Genomic DNA, 23344 nt, shown 5'->3' with positions numbered 1-23344 from the left:
TATGACGAATGATCACTTTCTTATGAGTCGTTTATATTTTAGCCCACGGAAAATCAAATCTACCACATCTGCATCAGGCGAAAATGAAGAAGGAGCCTTCTTGATGTGCGGAACAAACGTGGCGCCGACATTGCGTCCGACCATCATCTCCTAATCGGCGAGATCCGACTGCGCATTGCGAGGATCCATCGACAGAAGGAGAAAATCGGGTGCCGGTTCAACACACGCTGACTGGAAGATGCTGCGGTGGGAAGGTTCTTCGTCGAGGATATTCCGGAAGGTGGAAGCGTAGGAGGAAGACCAATAGAACGCCATCGAGATCGAATTCATCGCCACCGGCGAGAAGAATTTGGGTGAGCTACACTAGGAAGATAGAGGAACGAAGGAACGCCAAAGCCGCGATAGAGCGAGCGAAAACACGAGGAGCCAAAGCCGTAGCCCGTCAGCGCTATTCGACTTTCGAGAAGGAAGTGAAACTTTCATGTAGACGGAAAAAAAGACGTGGGCGGACTCCCTAGCCGTCTCCTCTACGATGTTTCACGTCGCCTTAGTGGGACTAAGAGGAATGCTACAATGCCCGTGAAAGACTCATCTGGACAGCTATTGACCCGACTGACCAGCTGAAACGCTGGTTCGAGCACTTTGGAAAACTTTTTCAAGTATCGGTCACGCCATCAAAGCCTCAGCGTGATCCGCCAAGGGTTCGACACATTACCCGTGTCAACTCCGAAGCTCCATCAATGCAGGAGGTAAAAACAGCCATCCGTAGCATGAAATCGAACAGGGCCCCAGGGTTCGATCGCATATCAGCTGAGATGCTCAAAGCTGACCCCGTAGTACCGCACTACTACTGCATCAATTATTCTGTAACACGATCCTGCATCAATTATTCTGTATGTGGACGATCCTGACAGGACCATATTGTCACGTTCCGTATCATGCTGGGGCAAATCGATGAATTCCAAGAGTCTTTCACCTGGTGTTCATTGATTACGAAAAAGCTTTCGACCGTCTCGATCACAAAAACATGTGCCATCAGGCGCAAGGGTTTCCATGAGAAAATCATCGGCCTCATTGAAGCAGCATCAGCATTTTCGTGCAGAGTAATACACAACGCTTGCTGGAGTGAGGCAAGGATGTTTCCTATCACCGCAACTGTTCCTCAGCGTAATCGACGAGATCCTGGTAGGTGCGATTGACCGTGCACCAAATCGTGGATTGCTGTGGCAGCCCATTATCATGGAGCACCTAAATGACGTCGAACTGGCTGATGACCTTGCTCTCCCAGCTCAACGGTGCTCTGATATGCAGAGCAAGCTCGATGATCTTGCCAATCGCTTCTCAGTGGCAGGTCTTACCACCATCGTCAACAAGACCAAATCGTTGGATGTAAACACGGTCAACCCTTCCAGCTTTACGATAGCTGGGCAATCAGTGGAGAATGTTGAAAGCCTCCAATATCTTGGTAGCCATATGGCCAGATCGCACGATCGACATTGGTGCATGGATCAAGAGGGCGAAGGCTGCTTTTGCGAGTTTAAGAAATGTATGGAAAAACAACCAGATCAGTCGACGCACCAAAACCCGAATTTTCAGTCCGACCGTGGAATTTTTGCTGCTATACGCCAGTGAAACCTGATGTGTATCAGTGGAGAACACTCAACGGCTGCAGGTCTTCATCAATAGATGCCTGCGGTATATAATTCGTGCATGGTGGCCTCACAATTGGATCTCATCGTGGAGCTCCATTGTCGATGTCATCAAAAGCCGATAGCTTGAGCTCGAGCTTGATTGACCGCCCGTAGATGCTACTCCAGTATCGCCAGACCAGCTACACTCACACAAGGAACCAATGAGATATCTGCCGGGGACTAGCAGGCATCTTCAGTGTGTGAGCGTTGGTGATCTTCTTTTTTTAGGCGACAACGGCGCCTGCCACGTCAGGTTGCAGATCAATGTGGGCCTTACCCTTCCCTGATTGCAATCGTTTGTATCCACATCTGACCGAATATACATGCGGATGTCGGAGTGTTGGTGGGTCTTGGTTGGCAGAAGGTTCACACATTGTGTGTGGATACCAGGGTAAGGTCACAGACAAACAGACGTAACACCTTGAACGATTTTCGTGGAAATCCATCGCCCAGTTTACACTACCATCACCTGGTGGAAAAGTTGCACGAATCACTGTGTTGTGCAATATCATCAATAGAAGGCGCTAGTGTGAAACGTCAAACGCATAGAAAAACGCTGCGCGCGCCTCTGGTTGTGAAAGCCACAACTATGAAAATTTAAAATGATCGTTAAAAGCGTGGTCGATGGCAATTTCGCAAGTGTTACGTCTGTTTGTCTGTGGTAAGGTGATACATAGAATTGTGTGTTTTTTATTATTATTTTGAAGATGTGCAACACAGTTCGCTTGATTGTATAACTTGTAGGCGTTTTTCTAATAGGAGTTTGGAAGGAAGGGAAACGGCTTTTTCAACCCGTTTCTGTTCTAGCGATGGCTATGAACATGTGAATATACATGAGTTGTATATGTAGAGAGCAGAGAGAAAATATATAGAAAGATACAAAGTAGGAGGAAAGGGACGGGTTAGGGATTGAACCCAGGATTTTCTCCATATAAATCAGAAGCGATTGCCACTAGACAACCAAGCCCGTCGTCGATGTCATCAAAAGCCGATAGCGACAGAAATTCGTGAGCGAAAGTGGAGGTGGGTCGGCCACTCTCTACGCAGGGGCGTAAACAAAATCTGCAAGCAAGCGTTAGATTGGAACCCAGCAGGACATCGCTGCAGAGGCAGACCCAGAGGCTCATGGCGGCGCAGCCTCAACAACAAAATCAAGCAATTCGACAGAAATTTGATCTGACCACAGGTCAAGGCGATGTCTGGCAGTCACCCAGGATGGAGATCTGTCAATTCGGCCCTCTGCACCACCGTGGGTACCCAGGACTGAAAGTAAGTCCCCTAAGATCACGAGGTGTGAACAATAAAAGTGGAAAACCGCGAAGCTTTCAGCATTTTTAGCGTAAAGTGATGCGAAACATTCTCGGTGAGAAGTTTGAAAATTCTGTGTGGAGCATACGCATGTGTCAAGAGTTGTACATAGAGTGAATTTCGAGAAATGTTAAAAATACAGCAGACTTCATTGGGTTACTCACGTGATACGAATGTTAGTAGAAAGAGTTGTGAAAAAATGACGCAGGAAATATACGAACGTACCGCAACTGACTGCATTCTTTGGAAGAAAACGAAGATGGTCTACTACAAGCTTGACATTTGTTAAAACTTCGATATAGTCATCAAGATATTAATAATTTTAGAACTTATTACCAAAAGCACTGCTAACGCTGTAGTTTTGCTTCCATACACGTGTGCTGCCTGATTCCCCTCTCCTGTCACTTCCCCCTCAGAAGACCTCATCCTTCATTCATATAAACACTCCTTGAATAGCTTCCAAAACAAGCAAATAAACCGAATTGAACTGGGTAAGCATCCCAAAACGGTCGTTATCTCCCGACAAACAGCAGAAAAACAATATCCTTGATAGGGATTCACCCTCAAGTCCATTCAGACAGACGGACGGACGGGAAGGATGGCCTCTATGGCGGCACCCCAACTTCGTCCGACTGCGGCTTGGAAACTGCACGCACATAGAAGAGATTCTCCGTTCTCCTCGGATCAAGAAAGACAACGTTTCATTCTTACGGGCGTAATCTGGAGGATTCAATCTTTTAACAGCTATTTTTAATGATTGCTTTTGCTCGTCTACGGAAATCTTCTGGATTTTTTTTTCCTCTTCTGCCAATTCAGACTATGACCCCCACGTCGTCGTCCGTCGTCACCGGACAGATCCTAACCTAGTTGACTGAATTCAATTTTCCTATTTTTGTGTTTTCCGCTCGGACTTTTCCCGTTTCGTTTCTGATTCCTTATCTTTTTGAGATTGTTCCAGCAGATGGGGTTTCTTTCTATTCCGGGTTTTCCGAGAACACGCGCGACTGGCTGAGGGGAGTTCTTGACGATGACGATTGGGCTGGTAATGAGGGGCATCTGAAACCATTTAACGCCGGTTACCACGGATTCACACGTTGATTGATGTTGAAAGGAGGTACTCGAGGGTGCGGTGCTCGCGTAAAGAAGCTGGATAATTGGCGAGGCATAGATTCGGAGGTTATATCATGTGAGCATTTGAAATAGGAATCAAAACGTTAATCAAAATTTCGTTTGCAATTCGAAAATTGTTTTGAAATTTCCTCGGCGGTTTTCTTAGAAAATTTCCTAATTAAAAGAATTACTTCAGGATTTTTCTCCAGGTATTCCTCCTGGAAATCCGAGCAGGACAAATATTGTGGTTAAGGATTTGTAATTTTCAGAATTGCAAATTGCATAAAAAATACAATCTCAAAGAATTTCCTGAAATATAAAAAAAACGTTCGAATAAATTCTGAAAGGAACATCTGAAGAAATTCGCGAAAAACTTTCGAAATAAATTCTATTAGAACTCCTTAAAAAAATGTTGAAACTCCAGAATGATTTTCCTGAAGATCTCCGCTCAGAGAAATTCCTAAAGGAATTTCTGGAAGAAAATCTTGGAGGAATTCACCGAAAAGCTCTTGTTATAAAATATCTTGAAATATATTTTGTAGGAGCTTCTGGAGAAATTTCAAGAAGGGCTCCTAGAGCTCGCAAAAACTCCTCATAGATTATTTTGAGGAATAAGTGGAGTAATTCCTGGAGATATTGCCTGTGAAAATTCTGAAAGATTTCTTGAAGGAACTTGGAAACAAACTTGAAAGAGTTTTTTGATGAACTCCTGGAGAAATCTCCGGAAAGATTCCTGAAGGAATTGCCGGAGAAACTTATAGAATAATTCTCGAAGAAACTACATGGGGAGATTCAGCCTCAAGGATTTTTTGGAGGTAATAAAAAAAACTTTTTTTTTTTTTTCTCCCCCACACCAAAAAGCTCGCATTGGAGCCCCCTGGTAGTGGACACTCAATTCTCAGCCAAGGCAACACATTACAAAATTAAACAAATTATACTAAAGTAGTTAAGGCTGAGAAATAAATCCAAAGATGAATAAAATATTTGAGAGAACAAAACAACAATAAAAAATTAAAAAAGTGCTTCTAGTGGATGCAGTATCCTTTTGGAAGAATTTTTGGTGTCAGTGCTGAAAAATTTATGGTGAAACTCGTAGTTCGCAGATGAGTTCTTGGAGAAACATTATAAGGAATTATGCTGATTTATCGACCGTATTCTATTAATTACTTGATGATTTTGTGGCTATATCGGTCTCTTTCTACTCATAGTATAAGGGAGTAGAGATCAAAGTGGATAATGAAATGATAGATATGATAGAATTCGCTAGGTAGCGAACAAGTGTGAAATTTTTTATAGAAGGTGAAATTAGGCAAGTAGGCCATGTATAGAACGAATACATCGAATGCGTGAAACTTCTGCCGTGCGACCTGTGCTTTTAAACAGATCGGCTTGGTTGGTAGTTTTCATACCACCTTACCAAGACTGGCAAAAGTTTCAGGCACCCGAAGGCATTCGATGTATTCGTTCAATACATGGCCTACTTGCCTAATTTCACCTTCTATAAAAAATTTCACACTTGTTAGCTACCTAGCGAATTCTATCATATCTATCATTTCATTATCCACTTTGATCTCTACTCCCTTATACTATGAGTAGAAAGAGACCGATATAGCCACAAAATCATCAAATTATAAGGAATTCTCGACGAAATTCCTGAAAGAATTCTTTGAGGCTCGTCAGAGAGGTTACCTTGAAGAACTGCAAGAAGAATTCCACAGAAACTCATTCAAAATCACCAGACAAATTGCTAAAGGAGTAGGAATCTTCGGAAGAACTCCTAGAGGATTTCTTTGAAACTTTTTCAAGATTTTTGGGGAGTTTTCAACGAAGCTCTTTGGGACCAAGACATTTTGGAAAACTATAAAGACTAAAGTGCTTCAATGAAATTCCAACGATTGTTTCAATTAATGTCACAAATTATGGAGGATCATTAAAGGATTTTTGCAGAAGAAATTCTAAGAGGCAATTTAGGATGAATTATCGAAAGAACTCATGGGGAAATTTCCGAATGAACTCGTAGGAAAAAAGCGGAGAAACTCCTAAAGATAATACTGAAAAAAGTTTTACAGGAATTCTAAGAGAAATTCCTGTAAGAAACCCCAGAAGTAAATTCTTTTCGCCAGAAATCCTGGTAAAATTTTCGTAGAACATCCTGAAAGAATTTACGAAGCTACTCCTAACGAAATTACTGAAGAAACTCATAATTCATTTCCCGAAGAGTCTGTTTAAAGAATACGTTGAGAAATTTTGTGGAGGTTTCTAGATTCATAAAAAATCCAATGAATTTCGGATGAAATTTGAAAACGAATTCTCAGTCGAACTTCAGGAGTAATTTCCAAAGGAACTTCTTAAGCAATTTCCAGAGGAACGCCAATACGAATTTTCCCAGAAATTCCTGGTGAAGTTTCGTCACTGAAAAAAATTACCGAGGAAGCTTTTGGGTTAATTTTTAGAGTAACTCCAAAAGCCGCTCAAAAATAAATAAATAAAATCCTAGAGAAACGCCAAGAACAATTCCTAGCGAAACTTCGTGTGTTCCAGATAGAGGTCTTACAAGAAATTTTGTCGAAAATCCAATTATACACCTACGAAAATTCTCTGAGCAACTTCAAGTAAAGATTTCTGAAGGAACTTCTGGAAAAAGCCCCGGAGAGTCCCTGAACGAGCTTCCAGATAAACTCCCGGACGAAGTTTTGGGTGAATGAACTTTTTGGGTAATTTCCACATGAAATATCTGAATAACTGAGTGTAGAATTAGCGTGATGTTAAAATACACATAAATAAAAACAAAACAAAATCTGAATAATTCTTAGATAATATGCCTTAACCATTCCTAAGGAAGCTTCCCGAAAATCCTGAAGAAACTTTTTGTGGAATACCGAACAACATTTCTGGAGCCATCATTTGGAATTTCTAGTCAAATTGTAATGATCTTCTAGACCACTTTTTGGAAAAACTTCTTGTGTAATCCGATCAATTCTTGGAAGAATTCTTGAAAGAGTGGCTTTCGTGGAGGGACTTCTGGTGGAATTTTCTAGAGATCTTTGGTAATAGTGTACAGAGGAAATTCTGCAAAGATTCTTGGAGGAACTACAAGATTCTGGCAGAATTACAAGAGGAACTTCTGAAAAAAATATTAGTTCATCTATTCATCATTCATTGCCCCATATCTTACAGCAAAGCATTCAAATTCTAGGGGTTGTCTGGCACCCCGGCACCCCCAGTAGTTTCGCATATGCCGGAGATTCCCCAGGCGAGCTTCCGAATGAATTTTCGTAGTTTTAGGTGCCTGTCCTGAGAAATGTATGTTAAATTTCCCCGAGAAACTTCCGGAAGAATAAGGTACACCGGTGCAAGTTGAAACGGGTGGGGCAAGATGAAACACGAAGTTTTGAAACAGATTTCAATACAATCCTTCGATAAAAGATTGTTTGAATCAAAAGCTATGCGTTATGGCGATCACACTGTTTATCATCATTAAAAAACATCATGTTAACCCGCTGTTGCATCTTGCCCCACCCGTTTCAACTTGCCCCGGTGTACCTTATCTAGAGGAACTACCAGAAGATTTCCTAAAGGAAATTCAAGAATTTATTTCCTCCCCTGTTGGGGAAATTAAGCCACTGCGTCCAATAGGCTGAACTTTTGTGGCATAAATTCAAGAATAGAGGAACGGAGGAACTGCTGAAAGAATTCCCGTAAGAGCTTATTTAGTTTCTGAAGAAGCTTCTCTAAGAATTCTTTTGGAAACTTGTGAAGAAATTTCTCAAGTAACTAGCAGAAGAATTCTAGATCTAGGATATATGTCGAAAAAGTTCTTGAGAAACTTCCGAAAGATCCTGAAGAAAATTTCTGAAGAAATCTGAGCAAAATTTTCTGGAACTTATAGAGGAACTTCCAGTCAAAAAGAACTTCTGGTTTAATTCTCGAGGAAACTTCTAAATGAAATTCCTGAGCAACTCCTGAAATTCTTGGAGGGATTTCAGGTTGAATTTTCTATGGATCTCCGGAAACAGATCACGGATGAAATCCTGCAAGAATTCTTAGAGGAAATTAAAGTAGATCCTGGAAGAATTACAAAAGGAACTGGAGAATTTTCGGACGACCTCCTGGAAAAAAATGTGCAAGAGTTTTTGAAATAACATCGGAGGGAACCTCCTCATAAACTCCAGGAAGAATTTCCCTTGGGTTACTGAAAAAATATCTGGCGACACTTTGAAAACCGATGAAAAAATAAATTATTTCCTGGTGAAACAACAAAACTTCTAGAGTTTCTGATAGAGCTCTTACCTCTAATCTATATTTCCTATAGATTTTCAATAGATCACGGAGAAAAAAAAACTGGAATTCTTGGAGGAACATAAAGATTCTGGAAGAATTTTAAGAGGAACTTCAGGAAGAATATCCTGGGAAATCATCCGGAATAAATCCTGAAAGAACTTTTTATCGTAATTCCTGAGGTATTTCCGGAAGAATTTTCTGAGGAACCCTCGGAAGAATTTCGAGAAAAACTGCCAGAAGGATTCCCAGAGAAACATCCAGGAGAACTCACGAAGGAACTTCTAGAAAAAAATTCAAAAAAAAAACATGAAAGTAATAACGAAACTTTTGGAAGAATTGCCTGATGTCCCAATTCATTCACCAATTGTTGAACAGTTTCTGAATATCGTATTATAAATCGAACTTCAGTAATTCTCACGTAACGTAAACGACAAGTGTAGATGTGTATATGTACATGAGTTCCACGATATAAAACTAAAAGGTAGGTCATAATGAAACTGCAAAGGATTGTATAATACTTATATAAAATAAGATACTGCATTTCATAAAATTATTAATGTGGAGCGGACCTGGTGTGATGGTTAGAACACTTGACTATCACGCCGAGGACCTGGGATCGAATCCCACTCCCGACAAACTTGCAAAATGTGAGTGCTTCCTTCGGAAGGGAAGTAAAGTGTGGGTCCCGAGATGAACTAGCCTAGGGCTAAAAAACTCGTTAATACAGAAAAAAATATTAATTTACAAGATAAACTATTTTTTCATCGCGGGCTTCGTGGCCGTGTGGTTAGAGACGTCAGTTGACTGGCCGTTTCGTAAACCTTGTAGTGTGGGTTCGATTCCCGCTTCGTCGGTGAAAACTTTTCGTCAAACGGATAATTGGGTGTTTCGAGAACTGGTTGAAGACGATGTTGTCTTTTTAACACTGTCATAACCTGAACTGTTAGCATGACTGCTAGATTTGTTTTCATTCATGCAAAGACACACCAGAGGTGTTACAGGAGGATTCAGGGGATGTTCGAAGGGTTCACACGGGGCTTTAGAGAGTTTCGTGAATGTTCCATGGAGTTTAATTAGGGCGTTTTAGAGAGTAATGTGGTTTCAGAGGCCTTCAAGGGATTTTTCAAGAAGTTTCAAAGTTTCCCAATGGTATTCCGGAAGTTTAAAGGGCATTCCATAAGTTTCAAGGCCGTTCCATAAGGTTTCAAGGCTGTTCCAGGCTGTTCGAGACGGACTCATGGGTGTTCTAGGGTGTTACAGGGGCGTTTCAGAAGTTCCAAGAGATTTCAGGGGCGTTCTATGAGATAACACGAAGTGTTGGAGGTGTTCCATGAGATTTCAGGGACGTTCCAGAGTGTTCCTGAGATTTTCAGGGATGATTTAGTGAATATCAGGAGAATTTAGGAGCATTCTAGGAGCATTGGGTTGCATGGATATTTCAGGATGGAGAGTTCAGCAGGTTCTAAAGGGTTTCAGGAGAATTCAGTGGTTTTAAGGGGTCCCAGAGGTGTGCCAGTTTGATTTAATGGCATTTCATGGGCGTGTCATTGACGTTTCAGAATGTTCCAGTGGGTTTCAGGGGGTTTCAAGGGGTTTCACGGAGTCTCAGGGTGTTTTGAGGGATTTCATGATAGTTCCATAGGGACTCAGGGACGTTCCAGAGTACTCCAGTGGGTTTCAGGAGCTTTCCAAGGGTTTCCAAGGGGTTTTCAGAGGTTTTCCATTGTATTTCAGAGGCGTTCCACGAAGATTTAGGACGTTTTAGGGGTGTTCCAGTGCTTTACAAGGGGTTTTATGAGTGTTCTAGGGGTTCTCAAGGGGTTTCAGGGGCGTTCATTGAATTTTTCGGGAGATTCAGGGGGTCCCATGGGTATTCCAGGGACGTTCTACAGTCATTCAGGATCTGTCCAGGGTGTTCCTACGGGTTTCAGGGGGTTTATGAGCATTCTAGGAGTTTTAAAGGGTTTCAGGAGCGTTCCAGGCGATTTCAAAGAGCTCCAGAGGAGAGGGAAGAACTAGCATACGTTAAAATTCCCTAATAAAAAAAAGAGTTTCAGAGGCATTCCAGGAAGTTTCAGGGGTGTTCCAGAGGGCTTCAGGGGCGTTTGAGGATGTTTCATAAGGTTTCAGGGGGCTTCAGGAGCGTTCCCTGGAGTTTTCCAAGGGGTTTCAGGTGCGTTCCATGCGGTGTCAGTGACGTTTCAGGGCGTTTCCGGGGGTTTCAGAAGCGTTCTAGGGTTTATCAAGGGGTTTCAGAAGCATTGGTGCCACAAATTACGTAATACTCTAGGGGCAAGGGGAGAGTGTGGCTTAGTGTTACGTCCAATATAAAAAAAAACATTAGGGTTTTCATGCAAAAAAGCGTTACGGAGGGGAAGGGGGGTTGAAAAATGTCGATTTTAGCGTTACGTAATAAATGGATGCTGTCATTCCACAGGGTTTTCAAGGGGTTTCAGGGGTGTTTCAAATGATTTCAAGGGGTCCCGAAGGCGTTCCAGCAGTGTTCCAGGTGGTTTCAAGGGCGTTCCTTTGTTTTTTTTTTGTTTTTTATTATTGTGTATTTTAGCTTTTTTTTATTAATGTGTATTTTCAGCTAGAAATATTTCCGATGAAATTTCCAGAGGAATTCCAAGTGGAGCTCATTCAGGAATCGCCTATAGGCATTTCCTCTGAAACTTTTTGAGAAACTCGCGACGGTACTCTCAAAAGATTTTCCGAAGGAACTTCTAGGGGAATTTCCGTTGGCACCCCTAGGGGATTTTCTGGAAAAAAAAATCATGAATGAAATCTTGAAAGAATGCCCGTAGGTATTTCTGGTGGAAAAGGTAGAATTTCATTTGAAATTTCTGGAGGAATTGTCAGTGAGATTACTACAAAAAATTTCAGTAAAACTTCTAGAAACATTCCCAGTAAAACTCAAAGAGAAATTAAGAGAAAAACTCCATTGAGGAATCCTCATTTTGGTGAGAATCTCAAAATCAAATCAAATCAAAACAAAACATCATTGACGAGACATGCGTTATTTTAGAATTTAAACAAAAACTAGTAAAAATCGAAGAATTTGGAACATTCTTGGCATTCCATGTTTAAAAAACACACGGATCACCGCTGAAAACGATATTCTTAACATTTAATGAAGTTTTTTGAATTCTTTGACACTCATGTACACAACAGAAACACGTATTTGAAAAAAATATGAGTTTTTAGTTGCAAAAATAAATACACGTACTACGGTGGGAGCCAAACCCAAGACTCCAAATTCGCTAGGACGAGCACTTTTTTCCTCCAAGCTACGAATGTTCATCTAATTCCATCCGAAGGAGATTTGAATTGTGAAAACAAAACAAATCATGCGAATTTTTTTATCTGTCTCAACGAGATTTTTAGCCCTAGACTAAATCATCTCGGGACCCACGCTTTGTTTCCCTTCCGTAGGAAAAACTCAAATGTTGTGAGTTTGTCGGAATTGGGATTCGATCCCAGATCCTCGACGTGTTAGTCAAGAGCTCTAACCATCACATCAGGTCCGCTCCAGCATGTGCATTATAGTTGAATCGAGTTCAGTTCTGTGCTCCAGGGGACAGAGATGGTCAAGTGGCTCCGTAGCTTAGAGGAAAGAAGCGCCCTTCTAGCGAATTGAAAGTCGAGGGTTCAGTTCCCACCACCGGAAATTATTTATCAAACACGTGTTTTTATAGCGTGCATGGATATCAAAGCATTTAAACATTGTAATTTACACTTGGTTTAGTTAGCCTAAACAAAAAGATTGATATTCCATGATATTCCAATAAACGAACTGAATGCATTCTACTCTTGATTCCAGCTAATCAATATTTATTATGCTCAGCCATATCCCGACTCAGAGTCACTTTAGAAAGCAACAACCTCTCGGTGAAACATGTGTTTTCCGGCAAAACGCTGCGCTGTCCAGAATGCTAATGAAAAAGGTGTTTGTCAACACCCACAACCAAGGCAGCACCGGAACACCGGTGGGTGAGCTCGAAACCATGGCGTTTCCAAGCGCATAAATATCAATTTAGCCCTCTAGAGCACGTGTCTGCTCGCGTGTGCCTGTCGGTTGCTTTCCTTTCGTCCGCCCGCACTGCGCGAGGAGAGACAAAGAGCCGTTCGCCGTAGACGAGCTGTATTAGGTACTCTTACGGCGTCCCCATCCCCTCGCTTCAAGTACAAAATTAATGAAATCGTTTTCAAGCGTTTTTAATTTAAATTTGTCAGCACTTCAAACGATTGGATCGATGCTTTTCTCTCCCAGGCACACCGCATCGCTCGGTCTGGATTCCGTTCGGTTTGCATACCTTCCTTCCAGTTGCCGGTGAACAACCGAAGCCGTCGGGACATAATCTCCTTGGTGCGTTCTCTTTGGTCCACACCGAGTTGTCATCCGGGTTTGATTGGGAACGTGAAGGATTCCGTTTTCTTGCCAATACGGGGGTTGGGCCGGCACGGTTGCGAAATGATACCGATCGAGGTTTTATTGAAATCTAATTCCCGTAAATATCATTTACAACTCTTCGGAGAATTATCTTTTAATTCAGTGGATTTCACTGAACGAATCTTCTCCGCCATCGTCGTCGCCGGTTGAGACGAGGCAAAACGTCTAGCTTGCTCGATAAACCGATGCGATGACGATGATGATGATTGTGTAAATTTAAAATCAACCCCCAGAGAATTCGAAGGAAGCTGGAAGGAGAGCTTTGCCGTAAACAGCTTTGGGCTGATCCTTCGAGTCGCAGAGGGATTTAATCCAGGGCAATAAACGACTTGTGCAGGTCGGATGATAAGCCGTTGTTTTGTCATGCCCAGCACGTAGGTGGATTTTATGGAGAGCAATTGCTCGCATTGTGGCTGTTTAACACGATACTTACACCGTTGATTATATTTTTACTGTTCGTCTAAGGAATTTGCTCAAGAGCGAATGAATTGCCGAATCAAATTTGCTTGGTAATTCACCTCAATAAGAAGATTCCATGACAACTCAAATACTTCATTAGTGAACCCATTTTCACGGTACTTATTTTTCCCTTCCCAAAACATTCTAAGGGGTTCATCCTTCGTAGAAATTAATTATCTCTTTATTGACAACCGTCTGAGTAAGTTCTACCTTCCCCGCAACTAAACTCATACACTCGACGACCCGTCCACGTTCAAATATTAACTTTCCGATATTATTCCCCTATAATTTTCAGCGATCCGATCAACGAACGGTTGAGTACCACACGAAGATTACACCCCCGGATACGCGGGTGGCGGCGGGTTCTGGTGCGGCAATGTTTGCATACACCGGCTAAAAGCAAGATTAAGCAAACAAAATACAGCCGACGAGAGGAGTTCGACTTTGAAATTAAAACTGTTATTAAAATCTATCGGGGATGAAGGATGTTTTTTTGGGTGAGGTAAAGACAGCAGATTTTGGCTCCTAGGGGAGGGTGGTTGGGTAAACATTCGAAGTTTGTATCTGTTGTTTGCCGTTTAAGCGGGATGGAAATGAAAATGATGCACTGGTTCGTGTTGTGGCATGCATTAGCTGGTTTGTGGTGTTGGAAACAAATGGGTACGATAAAATTGCTCTCATCGTTCCTAAATTCAAACTTCCTAAATATTTCAAACCCAAGTAACACACTTGTCACAGAAGAGTCACGTCGGCGCAGGTTTTTGTTGCGCATAAGTCACTGTGACTTACTTTTAACAAATAAACACTTACTTGCTAAAAGTAAGTCACAGCGACTTCTGCGTAACAGAAACCTGTGCCGCTGTGACTCTTCTGTGACAAGTGTATTACCGTAAAACGGGGTAACTTTGATAGTTTTTCAGAAAATTTTCTAGATAATTTTCCAGGTAACAGTATTCCCCCTAGTTTTGTATTTTTAAAACAAGTACTGGGGTATCAGTTATCAATTGCAATTGAAAGATCCGATCATTTTCAACATAGTGGGTAACTTTTAATTTTTCATATGCGCGAGAATCACATTTTCATTTTGGGGTAACTTTGATAGTGCCCGGAAAAACACAACAAATCCTAAAAATTCATCACAGCTTAAAATCTTAGTAGTATGAACATGATGCTCATGCTTTGTGAACTATATTAAATTGATTTTTATAGCAAAATGTGATATTTTTTTTACAAAATTCTACACATAAAAATGAGTTTGTAGAGTACTGACTGTAAAACACAGTGAATTAAGCTATCAAAAATAATTATCTTTGTAAAAATATATTTTAAACGGTACATCAACATACGATTACATGTTATTCATTGTGAATTTACTTTTTTGGGTTGTTTTTGAATGTTTTATAAACAAATTGTGATCACAACAGATTTAATCACATGAAATTACAAGGGAATTGCATTTTTTTCCTGTTGGGGACATAGTACCACTGCGACCATTAATTTGATCTATTGTGGTGAAGGGAATTGCATACTTTTAGGCGTTTATTTATGTATGAAGATGTATGTTCCAATTGACAAAATTGATTCCAGTTTGTAAAAACACACTTCGTTAAGAGATTCAAGGCCAGGTTTGGAATCTACTATGATGGATCTACCGAGAATAAGAGGCCATTCATTGAAAAAATGGTTGCAACAAAGTCGTACAGCAGATTGTTTGAAAGGGTTGACAAATGGCAAAAATATCAACAATTTTTATTTTTTGCCCAAAAAATTAAATATAAAATCGGTTTTATTGAACATACGTTTAAGATGGACTTTCATATGTATAGTTTTGATCTACGATAGACTTTTTCTTATCTGATTGAAGGAATCAAAGTTATAAAATACACTATACCATGCCTGTCGCACTATCAAAGTTACCCGCATTATCAAAGTTATCCCATTTTACGGTACTTGGGAACATGCCTCATGTTTAAGGACAGACTTCGTTCAAAACACAAATGTTTTATTTATTTCAAGATAGTATAACACTTGTACTAACATTCAGAGACCCTACTGAAACAAAATTTCTTTAAAAGGGTTTGGGAATTTCCTAGCATAATGGCATCTTAAAGTTTACAAACTTATTCATAACTTATACAACAAATTTAGCTTAAAAATAGGGGAAAAATTCAAATCTCTAACGTATGATATAATTCATGATATTGTTTTTCACGTGAGTTCTTAGTTTCCGCTTGAAAATTAAAATTGAAGCAACATTTTTCACATCATTGGGTAAACTGTTGAACAAATCAGGCCTTACATTTTGAAAGCGCCTTCTTCCTATTTCACTTCTAAAACCCATTCGTTGAAGTAGATGAGCATAACGTGTCGGGTATTGGTGAGTAGCAGCATTGAATGACCAGTTGTGGTGAAGATTCAGTTGGTTGACGACTTTGAACATGATGGTGCATATTTGGTTGGTAAACAGTCCGCGTATCGGCAAGATGTTATGTTCCGTGGTACTGTACAGATCGTTGGTCGGGTATAGAAAGGGTAGCTTGAATATTGCTTTAAGACAGCGGTTTTGTCAACAAAAGAACTTCCTTGAGGTGAGTGTTGCAAGATGAACCCCAGATAGCGATTCCGTACTAGTAACGAGTATGTATAAATGCGAAGTAGATTTTGAGAAGTACGTGTTGTGGTACAAATCTTGACAATTTTCGCAGCATTCCACATAACGACGAGCAACTTGACAAAACCTTTCGTATGTGGACATCCCATCGTAGCCGACTATCGATATGAACTTGTTAGAATCCCAAAATGGCCGCCACAATGGCCAACTTTGGTACCTACTCACGATTTCGAGGGCACAAATCTCTTCGGCACATCTGAGCTTCTCATTTCAAGCTTATTACAAGTGAGCAAGAACAGAATAATAAAATGCACTGTTGTTTGAAGCTTCCTTCTTGAGATTTGTGCGTCTGAAGTTCTGATGAACTTTTGAAGCGGGATTTAAAGACGTTTGTCCTTAAACACAGTCATCGGGGACATCCACGCTCTGGTTAATACCCACGTAGAAGGAAATACCCTACAAATAACATGTAAAAAGCAACACGTGCTAAAATTGGTATTACTATATTATAGAGTAATGCGGGGCAAAAGTTCGCACCTAACAGACTTCACAAAATAGCTATTAAACGAAAAGAAATAATATCATTTTTCTTCGTTAAACGGGTCCCTATCATGTTGCCTTCAAAACGTAGTACTAGATTTTTTCGCGTTCTTTTCGTAGTTTCAGTAATACAATTTTTAATGCAAGTACTCCAATGCGAACTTTTGCCCCATAGTGGGGGCAAAAGTTCACATTATGCGGGGCAAAAGTTCGCACGTTGAATAGCATAGTTTATTGGTGTGATGTTCATTTATTTCATGGTAATTCATGTTCGTCCTTTCACTTTACCTGTGAAATCTGTTTCTTTCTGTTCTTAGGTTTACGGCCCAACTGGAATACCACCTGGTGTTCAGCTTTGGAATACAATGTATTTTATGAAGACTTCCCCAACTACTAACAAGAAGCTGTCCGTTCCTGCATAACTGAAGTTATCAAAATACATTGTGGGGTAATCATAGAGATACGTGTTGCACAAAATACATAAAAAAAAAATCAAATATGCTGCAAAACTATTGAACGGGACCGTAATCGAATCATATCCCCGTCAGTATGGTGATGAATTATAACTGTGAATTTGCAAACCAAGCTATGAAAGACCCCGGTAAAGTAGAATAACATAACATGACCTTCAGAAACATACGAAAAGACACGACGAGGATGACGAAGAAAATGTTTTAAAATGTTTTTTAGCCATTTTTCATTTCTTGATTTAAATGAGTGAACATAATGTTTGCCTTACAATGGATCTTCTTACAAAACAAAATTCAAACCCTCTGCCGGAACGATTTCAGGGTACATACTACACGTATTATACACATATAGTAGATTCTATACGAAACCATCATTACTGCAAAGATTCTGTAATTTTATTGATGTAGGGGGATTAGGGGCATAATGGACACCCTAAGCAAACGGGTACGTTAGACCTGTATAACAAAGAAAAACTTAACATATTATCAGTTGGCTTACAACTTTAGCTTGTTTCCTACGTATTTCAATCTTTTACAGCAGGTAGGATGTCTTTATCGTGAAGAAATAACGAATTTAAAATCGTGTGTTTTTTAGGGCTGGCAGGAAAGGTACGGGGCGAAATGGACACCCATCGGGGCATAATGGACACCCCTGCATATTTTATGCTGTATCTTTGAGAATATCGACCAGTTAAGTAATTTGCCAACGGAGATCAATACCACAGATATAATACTCCATCTTAGACGAGTTTACAGAACTTCAAAGATAATCAAATAAATTTTAGACTAAAATAATCGAATTGAATATTTTTAAACTCTCTAAAACGCCTAACAGTATGCAACGCCCGTACATCCATTCAGAATTGCCAGTGTTCATTTCGCCCCGAATAGACAACAACATTGAAATTGTTATTTTCAGTGTGTTCTGATCAAAAATATAATACTTCATCCATTGATAAATCTCCGTATATATGTAGATAAGGTAACAATTCACTTGTTTTAATGGTGGACACACTCCAACACTCGCAATACCTTATTTGCTGCTGCTTCGAAATTATAAGAATTTCACCATATGAAAAACATATTTCCATTTCAATGATATTTTGGTTATTTTGGAGCAATATAAATGGTTCTTTTGAAAAATAGAACTATGGCTTGTTCCTTTACACTTGTGCATTAAAAGTTTTACATTAAAGTCAACAGTTTCGCCAAAAACAGGGGTGTCCATTTCGCCCCGGGTGTCCATTATGCCCCTAATCCCCCTACTACATTCAGAAAGCTAGTGCGAACTTTTGCCCCACCGTCAAGGTTTTAACAATGTCCCTTTCTGCAAGAAACAATAGTAGTTTATTGTTCATTTGAGTGCACCTCTTGAACTACTATGGAATAAAGATTCTCCGACATCAAGAGATTTTGAGATTCTTCTTCTTCCTGTTACTACAAATTCTTATTCGAAAAAGCCCAAAAAATCTATCAAAACACCTAGAAACACATAACTCTGCCACACCATAACGAAATCCTTCCAATTTTTGTTGACGAGTAACTGGCCTGATTATGTGTCGAACCCATGCAAATTTGTTTGGGTTCTTAACTCGTGTTCAGAAAAAGACCCACTGCGAACTTTTGCCCCGCATTACTCTACTACGAAAGTTTATGAGAACATCACAATAGAGTAAGGTGGGGCAAAAGTTCGACCCTAGTTGAAAATTCAATATTTTTCAAAAAACCAAAGCAGATAAAAATAAATGAATACCGTTTGATGATTCCACCATCCATGAGCTAAAGCTTTGCTGAACAAAGCTACGCCAAACGTCTTTTCAATTTTGAGTTACAACGCTTTTTGTATGTGTGCGTCTTATTCGAACTTTTGCCCCACCACTGGGGCAAAAGTTCGAATCTAGTGTTGGTGGAATTTCGCTAACCGTAGCACAATATTTGGACTCTTTAGTAATAGGAACACCTGAAATCATTTTATATTTGTTGTTGGAACTGGAATACACTTTAAATTTCGATCTGGATTTTACCCAAATCAGGGTTAAATTTATTACACCAAAAATTAGTAGTTTTTCGCCAAATTCAGATAAAACAACATTTTTTTTTTAAATTTGATTGAATTTTCTCACTAATTCCATCATTTTTGGAGATAATATGTACATTTTGCAGAATTTTAGGTTTTTACCTAAAGGTGCCACATGACTCGAACTTTTGCCCCACTACGTGTGAAATATAATTTCCAAATCTATTTTGCAAAAAGTTATACATGCTAAAGCATCCTCAAAACATACCTAGTTACGCCCCAAAATAAAAGACCGAGTTCGATTTCATTACAATTCCAATCCATGCGTTGGAAGGACCATCGCTTATTACTATTTTTTGATCAAAAACCAACATTTTGTCATAACTTTTCGAAATGTTGATCAATTTTCATAATTTTTGGAGAGAAAGACTCTTATTCAAAAAGCCATTGAACAACCTTGACACCCAAAAGAAATAATTTGAATTGAGCTCAAAAACTTAAAAAGAAACTCTTGCCCCACTCGAACTTTTGCCCCACTTTACTCTAACAACAAAGTCTACCTACACTCAGCGAAGTAAACTACCGAAATTCATCAAAATACCTCATGAAATTTAGCCATAACTGTAAAGTATGGATGCCATAACAATACCTTATGAAAATTGAACATGCTTTTTATGACCTAATTACATAATATAAACTTATGAAAAAAGCAGAAAAATCGTAAAATGATGAAGACTGGAATTGATCCATGAACGTCGAGATCACTGAGCTCGTGCCAAACCCACGCGACTATCGACGCTTGAGAATATCGTGTTGCTAAATGTGTATAAAAGCCAAACTGTGAGTCGATTCTGCGTCATAAACCGACCTTATTAAATGCATTCTAGTCGTTATGAATTGTTTAAAGACCATTTCATAAGTTAGACCCTATGATAATCTTAGGTTTATTTGCCTGAGTGTAGGTGAAGGCCTTCACTTTCGAGATGGCCCAAAAGATGTGGTGGATGCGTCTGCTATTGATAAGCACTCGCAAAAGCGAATGGGACAGCCATCAGGTGAGGAGCTAACTTATCCCGAAAATCGGCTGTAATGCCGGTAAGTCGAACTCCGAGTATTGTGTTGTTCCTTGCGCTTGCTGTGCATGCATCGCTCCTGATGGGGTGAGTAAATATTGTAGCATAATTAATCGCGTTCGCCATTGTGTCGCGCGAAAACGAGAACAATAGATGCGCGGGTGCTTAGTAGGGTATCGCGCCACTTGGGTGGTGGCTTCTATATTCGTCTGTTTTCCACTATAACTCAGTCAATTTTGAACCAATTGACTTGAAATATTGTACACGGGTAGAAGCTATACCTATCTAACCACATTCCAAAAGTTGTGTAAATTGTTTCAAATTTGACTGAGGTAAAGTGGAAAACAGACGAATATAGAAGCCACCGCCCAAGTGGCGCGTTTCCCTATTGTGTGGTTTATTATGTGGTTTATGTAGTTGTAATTGCATGTGGTTTGGAGGGGTGGATACTCAGGTAAAATATTATCTCCTGGGCGTCCATTAAAAACACCACCCCCGGCGAAGACTGGCGCTTGAGCCTAGCTATTTAGCTGTAGTTGGAGGAAATACCAATGCAGAACCCGTAGCTTCCGGAAAGGTAAGTCCAGCTCCCTGGGTTAGTGGGTTGGTGTCAGGTCCTGCGAGCCAGCCGTAAAAAAGACTAGCACCGGAAAATCAACAAGAGAAGAATGCGAACCGATACCAATGGCGACGACCCCAGCAACGAAAAGTGACTTGCGATTGGAAGCTCGGTACGTGAAACTGCAGATCTCTCAACTTCATCGGGAGCACCCGCATACTCGCCGATATACTGAAGGACCGCGGGTTCGGTATCGTAGCGCTGCAGGCGGTGTGTTGGACAGGATCTATGGTGCGAACGTTTAGAGGTAATCATACCATCTACCAGAGTTGCGGCAACACACGTGTGCCGGGAACAGCTTTTATAGTGATGGGCGACATGCAGAGGCGCGTGATCGGTTGGTGGCCGATCGACGAAAGAATGTGCAGGTTGAGGATCAAGGGCCGATTCTTCAACATTAGCATAATAAACGTGCACAGCCCTCACTCCGGAAGCACTGATGATAACAAAGACGTATTTTACGCGCAGCTCGAACGCGAGTACGATCGCTGCCCAAACCACGACGTCGAGATCATTATAGGGGATCTAAACGCTCAGGTAGGTCAGGAGGAGTGATGGGCGACATGCAGAGGCGCGTGATCGGTTGGTGGCCGATCGACGAAAGAATGTGCAGGTTGAGGATCAAGGGCCGATTCTTCAACATTAGCATAATAAACGTGCACAGCCCTCACTCCGGAAGCACTGATGATAACAAAGACGCATTTTACGCGCAGCTCGAACGCGAGTACGATCGCTGCCCAAACCACGACGTCGAGATCATTATAGGGGATCTAAACGCTCTGGTAGGTCAGGAGGAGGAATTCAGACCGACGATTGGAAAGTTCAGCGCCCACCAGCTGACGAACGAAAATGGCCTACGTCTCATCGATTTCGCCGCCTCCAGGAGCATGGCCATTCGTAGCACTTTCTTCCAGCACTGCCTCCCGTATCGTTACACCTGGAGATCACCACTACAAACGGAATCGCAAATCGACCACGTTCTGATTGATGGACGGCACTTCTCCGACATTATCGACGTCAGGACCTATCGTGGCGCTAATATCGACTCTGATCAAAACCAGGTGATGGTTAAACTGCGCCAAAAACTCTCGGTTATTAACAATGTACAGTACCGGCGGCCGCCCCGGTACGATCTAGAGCGACTGAAGCAACCGGATGTCGCCACCGCATACGCGCAGAATCTCGATGCAGCGTTGCCGCACGAGGGTGTGCTCGATGTGGCCCCTTTAGAGGACTGCTGGAGTACAGTAAAAGCAACCATCAACAACGCAGCCGAGAGCACTATCGGGTACCGTAATCCGGGGTAACATTGATCAGAATTTTCGATCTTTCTTGAATAAATCTCTTGTCAAAGCAAAAGTTACATGTTTTATATTTTTAAAAGAAGTACTGGCCCTCTGAGTTTGTGTTAAGCTACTCGAAAAAGTATTGTAAAACTTTAAAACATGTTTAAAAGGGTTTTTAAATCTAATTTTTGATTGTGTTGATTTGGGGTAACATTGATCATGTCAGTGATCAATGTTCATTTGTGTTGAAAATACCCTTACTTACTAAATTCGGTGTCGCTGATTTCGAATATGTTGTCTAAATTCTTACAAATAATGTGCTTTTTAAGTTATTTTAGGATTAAAATCCTCTAAACCACGAATAACGCCCAAAGGTAGGCAATGGCTTAAGGAATTGATAGTCGACTTTTAATAAATCGTAAATTTTACTGAAAAATAGAATTTTCATAAAAGTTTCGTTTATTAAATCCAACTCTAGGATGTCATATTGAAGTCATACAGTGATTTCGAACCTCATATTATATCTAGTATTCACGCCAAGCATGAATGTTTGACAGTGTATCTCATTGCGTTACGAAACACAGTTATGGAAAAATCGATTTAATTCAATGTTTATGAAATTCAATTTTCATAAATTGCATGTCATTTAATAGCTAAATGATAGCCGATTACGATATACCATTCCATAGTAGAAACTGATTCAATGTAAAATGCTTATTTGAACATTTCATGAGGTGGGTCAAGCCGATCAATGTTACCCCGCTGATCAATGATACCCCGGATTACGGTACGTAGAACGGAGTCGACGAAACGATTGGTTCGACGAGGAGTGCAGAGCGGATCTGGAGGAGAAGGATGCAGCGCGGGCGGTAATGCTGCAGCATGAAACCCGACAGAATGTGGAGCAATACAGACAGTAGCGGAAGCAGCAGACCCGTCTCTTCCGGGAGAAAATGCGCCGCCAGGAAGAAGCGGAGTGCGAGGAAATGGAACTGCTGTGCCGCTCACAAGAAACGCGTAAGTTCTATCAGAAGCTCAACGCATCCCGCAAAGGCTACATGCCGCAAGCCAAAATCTGCAGGGATAAGGAAGGGAGCCTCCTGACGGACAAACGTGAGGTGATCGAAAGGTGGAAGCAGCACTTCGACGAGCACCTGAATGGTGAAGAGAATGTAGGCACGGAGGACCAAGGCAGCGGAGGAAATGACTATGTTGGTGCAGCAGAGGACGGGAACGAACCAACTTCCACTCTGAGGGAAGTTAAGGATGCCATCCACCAGCTCAAAAACAACAAAGCGGCTGGTAAGGACGGTATCGCAGCAGAACTCATCAAGATAGGCCCGGAAAAGTTGGCCATCTGTCTGCACCAGTTAGTAGTCAGGATCTGAGAAACCGACCAGCTACCGGAGGAGTGGAAGGAAGGGAT

The 23344-nt window shown here is 40.9% G+C and overlaps 1 protein-coding gene across 1 annotated transcript in view; it reads right to left on the bottom strand.

The window, feature by feature from the left end:
- LOC109401721 (vesicular glutamate transporter 1) overlaps nt 1-23344 on the bottom strand; it is a 222338-nt gene that overhangs the window by 71548 nt on the left and 127446 nt on the right. The gene's annotated exons all lie outside the window — the stretch shown is intronic.

Source organism: Aedes albopictus, chromosome 2 (genome assembly GCF_035046485.1).
Source record: "Aedes albopictus strain Foshan chromosome 2, AalbF5, whole genome shotgun sequence".
Classification (NCBI taxonomy): domain Eukaryota; kingdom Metazoa; phylum Arthropoda; class Insecta; order Diptera; family Culicidae; genus Aedes; species Aedes albopictus.
This window is presented reverse-complemented; position numbering and strand designations above follow the sequence as displayed.